General features: G+C 47.4%; 1 pseudogene; it reads left to right on the top strand.

The window, feature by feature from the left end:
• LOC107109170 overlaps positions 1 to 978 on the top strand; it is a 2,858-nt pseudogene extending 1,880 nt beyond the window's left edge.
• The last annotated feature ends 4,791 nt before the right edge of the window (positions 979 to 5,769 follow it).

The following is a 5,769-nucleotide window of genomic DNA, read 5'->3' on the forward strand; positions in this document are numbered from 1 at the left end:
TCAGACTGTGGAAAAAGATTCAGTCGTAGTGGCAGTCTTCAATATCATCAAAGAACTCACACAGGGGAGAAACCTTTTCAATGCTCAGAGTGTGGAAAGAGATTCAGTCAGAGTTGGAGTCTTCAACAGCATCTGAGAACCCACACAGGAGAGAAACCTTTTGAATGCTCAGTGTGTGGAAAGAGATTCATTAACAGTAGCACTCTTCAAGAGCATCAAAGAATCCACACACGGGAGAAACCTTTTGAATGTTCAGACTGTGGGAAAAGATTCAGTCGGAGCGACAAACTTCAGAAGCATCAAAGAACCCACACAGGGTAGAAACCTTTTGAATGTTCAGACTGTGGGAAAAGATTAAGTCGTAGTGGCAGTCTTCAGAAGCATCAGATAACCCACATAGGCGAGAAACCTTTTCAATGCTCAGAGTGTGGAAAGAGATTCAGTCAGAGTTGGAGTCTTCAACAGCATCTGAGAACCCACACAGGAGAGAAACCTTTTGAATGCTCAGTGTGTGGAAAGAGATTCATTAACAGTAGCACTCTTCAAGAGCATCAAAGAATCCACACACGGGAGAAACCTTTTGAATGTTCAGACTGTGGGAAAAGATTCAGTCGGAGCGACAAACTTCAGAAGCATCAAAGAACCCACACAGGGTAGAAACCTTTTGAATGTTCAGACTGTGGAAAAAGATTCAGTCGTAGTGGCAGTCTTCAATATCATCAAAGAACTCACACAGGGGAGAAACCTTTTCAATGCTCAGAGTGTGGAAAGAGATTCAGTCAGAGTGGCAGTCTTCAGGAGCATCAAACAACCCACACAGGGGAGAAACCTTTTGAATGCTCACTGTGTGGAAAGAGATTCAGTCACCGTAGCAGTTTTAAATATAATCAAAGAACCCACACAGGGGAGAAAGCTTTTGAATGCTCACTATGTGGATAGAGATTCCGTCACAGTAGCACTCTTCAGAAGCACTGAAGAACCCACATAGGGGAGAAACCTTTTGAATGTTCAGAGTGTGGAAAGAGATTCAGTCACAATAGCAGTCTTCAGAAACATCAAACAACCCACACAGGGGAGAAACCTCTTGAATGTTCAGACTGTGGAAAAAGATTCAGTCACAGTGGCAGTCTTCAGAAGCATCAAAGAACCCACACACAGAGGAGAAACCTTTTGAATGCTCAAACTGTGGAAAAAGATTCATTTGGAGTGGCCATCTTCAGACAAATCAAACAACCCACACGGGAGAAACGTTTTGAAAGCTCAGACTGTGGAAAGAGATTCATTCGGACTGGCAATCTTCAATATCATCAAACAACCCACACAGGGGAGAAACCTTTTGACTGCTCAGAGTGTGGAAAGAGATTCAGTCACAGTGGCAGTCTTCAGAAGCATCAAAGTACCCACACGGGAGAAACGTTTTGAAAGCTCAGACTGTGGAAAGAGATTCATTCGGACTGGCAATCTTCAATATCATCAAACAACCCACACAAGGCAGAAACTTTTGGAATGCTCAGAGTGTGGAAAGAGATTCAGTGACAGTAACTCTCTTCAGAAGCGTTGAAGAACCCACATGGGAGAAACCTTTTGAATGCTCAGGGTGTGGAAAGAGATTCAGTTAGAGTGGCAGTCTTCAGAAGAATCAAAGAACCCATACGGGGGAGAAACCTTTTGAATGCGCAGGGTGTGGAAAGAGATTCAGAGTAGCCATCTTGAGCAGCCTCAAAGATTCCACAAAGTGGAGAAGCCTTTTGAATGCCCAGTGTCCAGGTCAGGCAAGTTTATATTTGACAGACTATTGATTTATTAAATGAAATATATATATGATTGAAGAAGGTAGAGATAGATGGTGACTTTACATAGTACACAGGAATAGAGAATTATGTGGATCAAGGGTATAAAAGTTTGTTAACAATGGAAAATAACCCCCATGAATGTATGTGTGTATCTCTATTTTGTGTTTGTGTATAATATGTGAAAAACTTTAAATAAAATTTCTGCCTCTTAGGGGGGCAGTTCAAAAAACAAACAAACTATACCTGCGCTCAAGAGAAGCTCTCGTGTCCTGGCAACGCAACCCTAACGAAGGAGGCCAACCCCCTCCCGCCAGGCTCGCTGATGTGTCATCAGTCCATCTGCTTCCCTTACCGCAAAGGCAGCTGTTGTCCAAGGTGGCCAAATGAGGGCAAGGGAGGAGCAGGCAGTGGCACAGACCATGGAAGAGCTGAGAACAGTTTTCAGTGGATGGAAGCCGAACTTGGGGACAGTGGGGGGGGGAGCAGCAGGAAGTGGCTAGAGCCCCAAGAGGCTGTGAAGCCAGAGTGGGTACAGGAACCTGGGAGACGCCAGGCCTGGTAGAAGGGCATATGCCCCCTTTTCTCAGGGAGACACCCCCCCCCCAGGCTCTCTTCTCCAGCTGCGTCCCTCAGGGTTCGGAAGAGAAGGTGGAAGCACGGGGGTGGACAAGTCCGCCCTGCTGGGCCCTAGGGGTGTCTGGAGGCCCAGGCAGCAAGCGCCATACCGAGGACGTGGAGAGTCTGGGGTTGGCATGCTGTGGGCTCCAAGGGAACAGTCTGCCCTGGGCGTGGCCATGAAGGACAGGGGCAGGAGCCAATGGAAGGCAGAAAGGAGCGCAGGGAGGGATAAGAAAGGAGCTCCGCAGTATTAAGGAGTTCAGGTAACGAATAAATATGCACTGCAAGAACTGTATAAATAAACGTGTTCCGTTTGTAACTATCATAACATAAAGTGCAGAAGGAGCTCTGAAGCGTTAAGGTCTTTCTTCTTATTTGGTGTAGTTTGGTGTCAAGTGGTTAAGACGCTGAACTGCAGGCTGTGGAAGGTCAGTAGTTCAGTGGTTCAAGACCCGGGTGACGCAAGACAGGGTGAGCTCCTGTCTCTAGTTCCAGCTCCTGCCAGCCTAGCAGTTCGAAAGCAAGAAATTGCAAGTAGATAAATAGGGACCACTTCGGTGGGAAGGTAACAGCGTTCTGTGCGCCTTGGTGTTTAGTCATGCCGGCCACATGACCACGGAAACGTCTTCGGACAGCGCTGGCTCTTCAGGCTTTGAAACGGAGATGAGCACCGCAACCCTAGAGTCGGATTCGACTGGCTTTCGAGCAAGGGAACCTTTACCTTTTTTTGGTGTCGTGGTTAAGTGCACGGACTCTCATCTGGGAGAACCGGGTCTGATTCCCCACTCCTCCTCCACTTGCACCTGGCTGGATGGCCTTGGGCAAGCCGTATTGCTGAAAAGAGGTGACCTTGAAAAAGAGCCGTTTCTGACAAGAGCTCTCTCAGCCCCACCTCCCTCACAGGGAAGGGAAAGGACTTTGTAAGCCGCTCTGAGACTCCTTTGGGTAATCTCTTTTCTTCTCTCTTCTCTTTGGGATTTGGTTTGTGACACAGAGTTACTCCCCAAGTTAGAATATTAGTATTAGGGTAGCCCTGTGGCCTTGTAGTTCAGACAGTTTGTTTTGTTCATAGCTAAGACTTATTCTAAAATTGCTAATATTACATTGAACATAGTCGATTAAGCTAAATGATTAATCTTTTATCCATTAGTTGAACTGTTTAAAGAAAACCCCAAGAGCGTCATTTATAATAAAATGCTTTAAGGCACAATTCAGAGTCCTTCAGCCTTCACTTTACTTTATCCTTTCTATTCCTCAATTGGTATCCTCGTTTGGGGGCAGCTGCCCCCTTTTCGGAAGCAGAGTTCTCGTCGGAAGACACAGAGTCCAATTCGTCACTTAGTTTGCTGTCAGCTTCTTAGGTACATTTGGCATTCATCCAATTAGAGTCTTCCAGGATACAAGAAAGAGCCCTCTCCTCTTGTGTGGTGGGGGCCGTGTGTTCCATCTGATAGGGGCTCGCAGGAGATCCAGAGGGTGTGTGCAACATTAAAGAGGGCTGCACTCCTGAAGGACTTGGCTAGAAGAAGAAAACATTTTGGTTATTGAACAGGCAGGCTTCAGACTAGGTAGGTCTACAATGGATCACTGCCTGACATTACAGTACCTTATTGAGGGATTCTCAGCCAGGGGATCAACTTCACCATAGGCTGCATTTGTCGATCTCAAATCTGCCTTTGATTCTGTTTCCAGACCTCTGCTCTGAAATAAGCTTTTAAATTCTAATATCGACAAAAAACTTTTGTTTCTCCTACAGGACCTGTATGATCATACTTTTCTAGAAGTCAGATGCAGTAGATTTGGCCATCTTACTGATCCTGTTAGAACCTTCAGAGGTGTCAGCCAGGCAAGGATGGCTATTAGCCCCAGCTCTGTTTATTTTTTAGATCTCTCCCCTTATATAAAGCCGTAGTGGGGTCCAATGTTCCAATGCACACCTACAGTGTTTGGGCGCAAGAACTGTCAGTCAGAAGACGCTGGCCAGGTTGGCTGGCTGCTTTGTGTAGTCCCGCCCACGTCAGCCCCGGCCAGCATGTTCGGCTCAGTCTACTCTGGGCCTCTGACAGGAGAGGACCATCTGCAGACTGAGCGCAGGGACGGTGCTTCTGTGGCTGTGCCGTTTCGGCCCCCTCTTCTGTGATTGGGCCAGCGTTTCAAGGTGATTTGCATATGGAAGCTGATTGGACTTCATTCTGCACCTCAAACCCCCCCCCCCCCATGAGACAGTTGGGACTGTCAGTTGCATACGGGACCTGGTGTATCCTGAGGTGAAACATGTCCTCGGTCACAACTCATCACTTCCCCTTCACAAGAAACAAACCCAATAGCACTATCATGCCACACCACAAAAAAGACAGATCACACCACAAGCAGAATACCACAAGGCAAAAAAGATAGGAAAAGGTGCCAGCGATCAACCCCATGACTGCCACAGATAAGTACCTGAGAGCGCTTCAGAGGACGGTGTGCAGGTCCCGGGTTCATGTTTTAAAAGCTGCCAGGTTCATGTTTTAAAAGCTGCCTGGGGATTATGGACCATTCACACACTTTCAACCTTAACATACCTCACAGGGTTGTTGTGCGGATCGTACGGGGGAGAGGAGAATGATGTCAGCGGCTTTGGTTCCCACTGCAGGGAAAGACGGCCCTTTCCCTAGGCAGAGGCTGTGGGGGGTGGGGGGGGGGAAAGAGAGGCAGGCAGATAAAGGTAGGCTGATGGTTGCCTGGAAAGGACACAGGGTTGTCAACTCCAGGTTGGAAACTTCCAGGATATTTTGGGGATGAAGCCTGCTGAGGGTGGGGTCTGAGAAGGAAGAGGGGGACCTCAGACAGATACAATGCCATAGACCCCACCCTCAAAAAAGCTGTTGCCAATCTCCAGGTGACAGCTGTAGAGCTCTTAAAGCTCTGGTGCTAATTCAAAGGGCTGGGGGTGTGTTCAAGGCTCCCTCTAAGCTGTGGAGTCCTGTGAGCAAAAATTCTACTTGGTGAGCTCCTGGCATTAAAGTTGTGAGCGAGCGATCTGGCTGCTGCATGAATTAGTTTCTCTGAAGCCCTCCTTCCAGAGCTAAGACAAAAATCTGTGAGCCGGAGGCTAAAAAACTGTGAGCTAGCTCACACTAACTCAGCTTAGAGGGAACACTGGATGTGTTGCATTCTGGCAGGGGACGCTGTGAGTGTAGAAAACGATTTATCGACAGAGTACTGTTTTGGAAAATCTTTAGGAATTGTTTGGTGCATTTACCATGGGGCACCCACCCAGAGCCTCTGGCATTTTCTCACTCTGCTGGCATCAAAACCAATTTAAGGCAAAATAGAGAGATCCTCCTTTGCATCAATTTGTCTTTGTTGGCAATGG

This window comes from Gekko japonicus, unplaced genomic scaffold, assembly GCF_001447785.1.
Source record: "Gekko japonicus isolate JY-2015 unplaced genomic scaffold, Gekko_japonicus_V1.1 scaffold5322, whole genome shotgun sequence".
NCBI classification, from domain to species: domain Eukaryota; kingdom Metazoa; phylum Chordata; class Lepidosauria; order Squamata; family Gekkonidae; genus Gekko; species Gekko japonicus.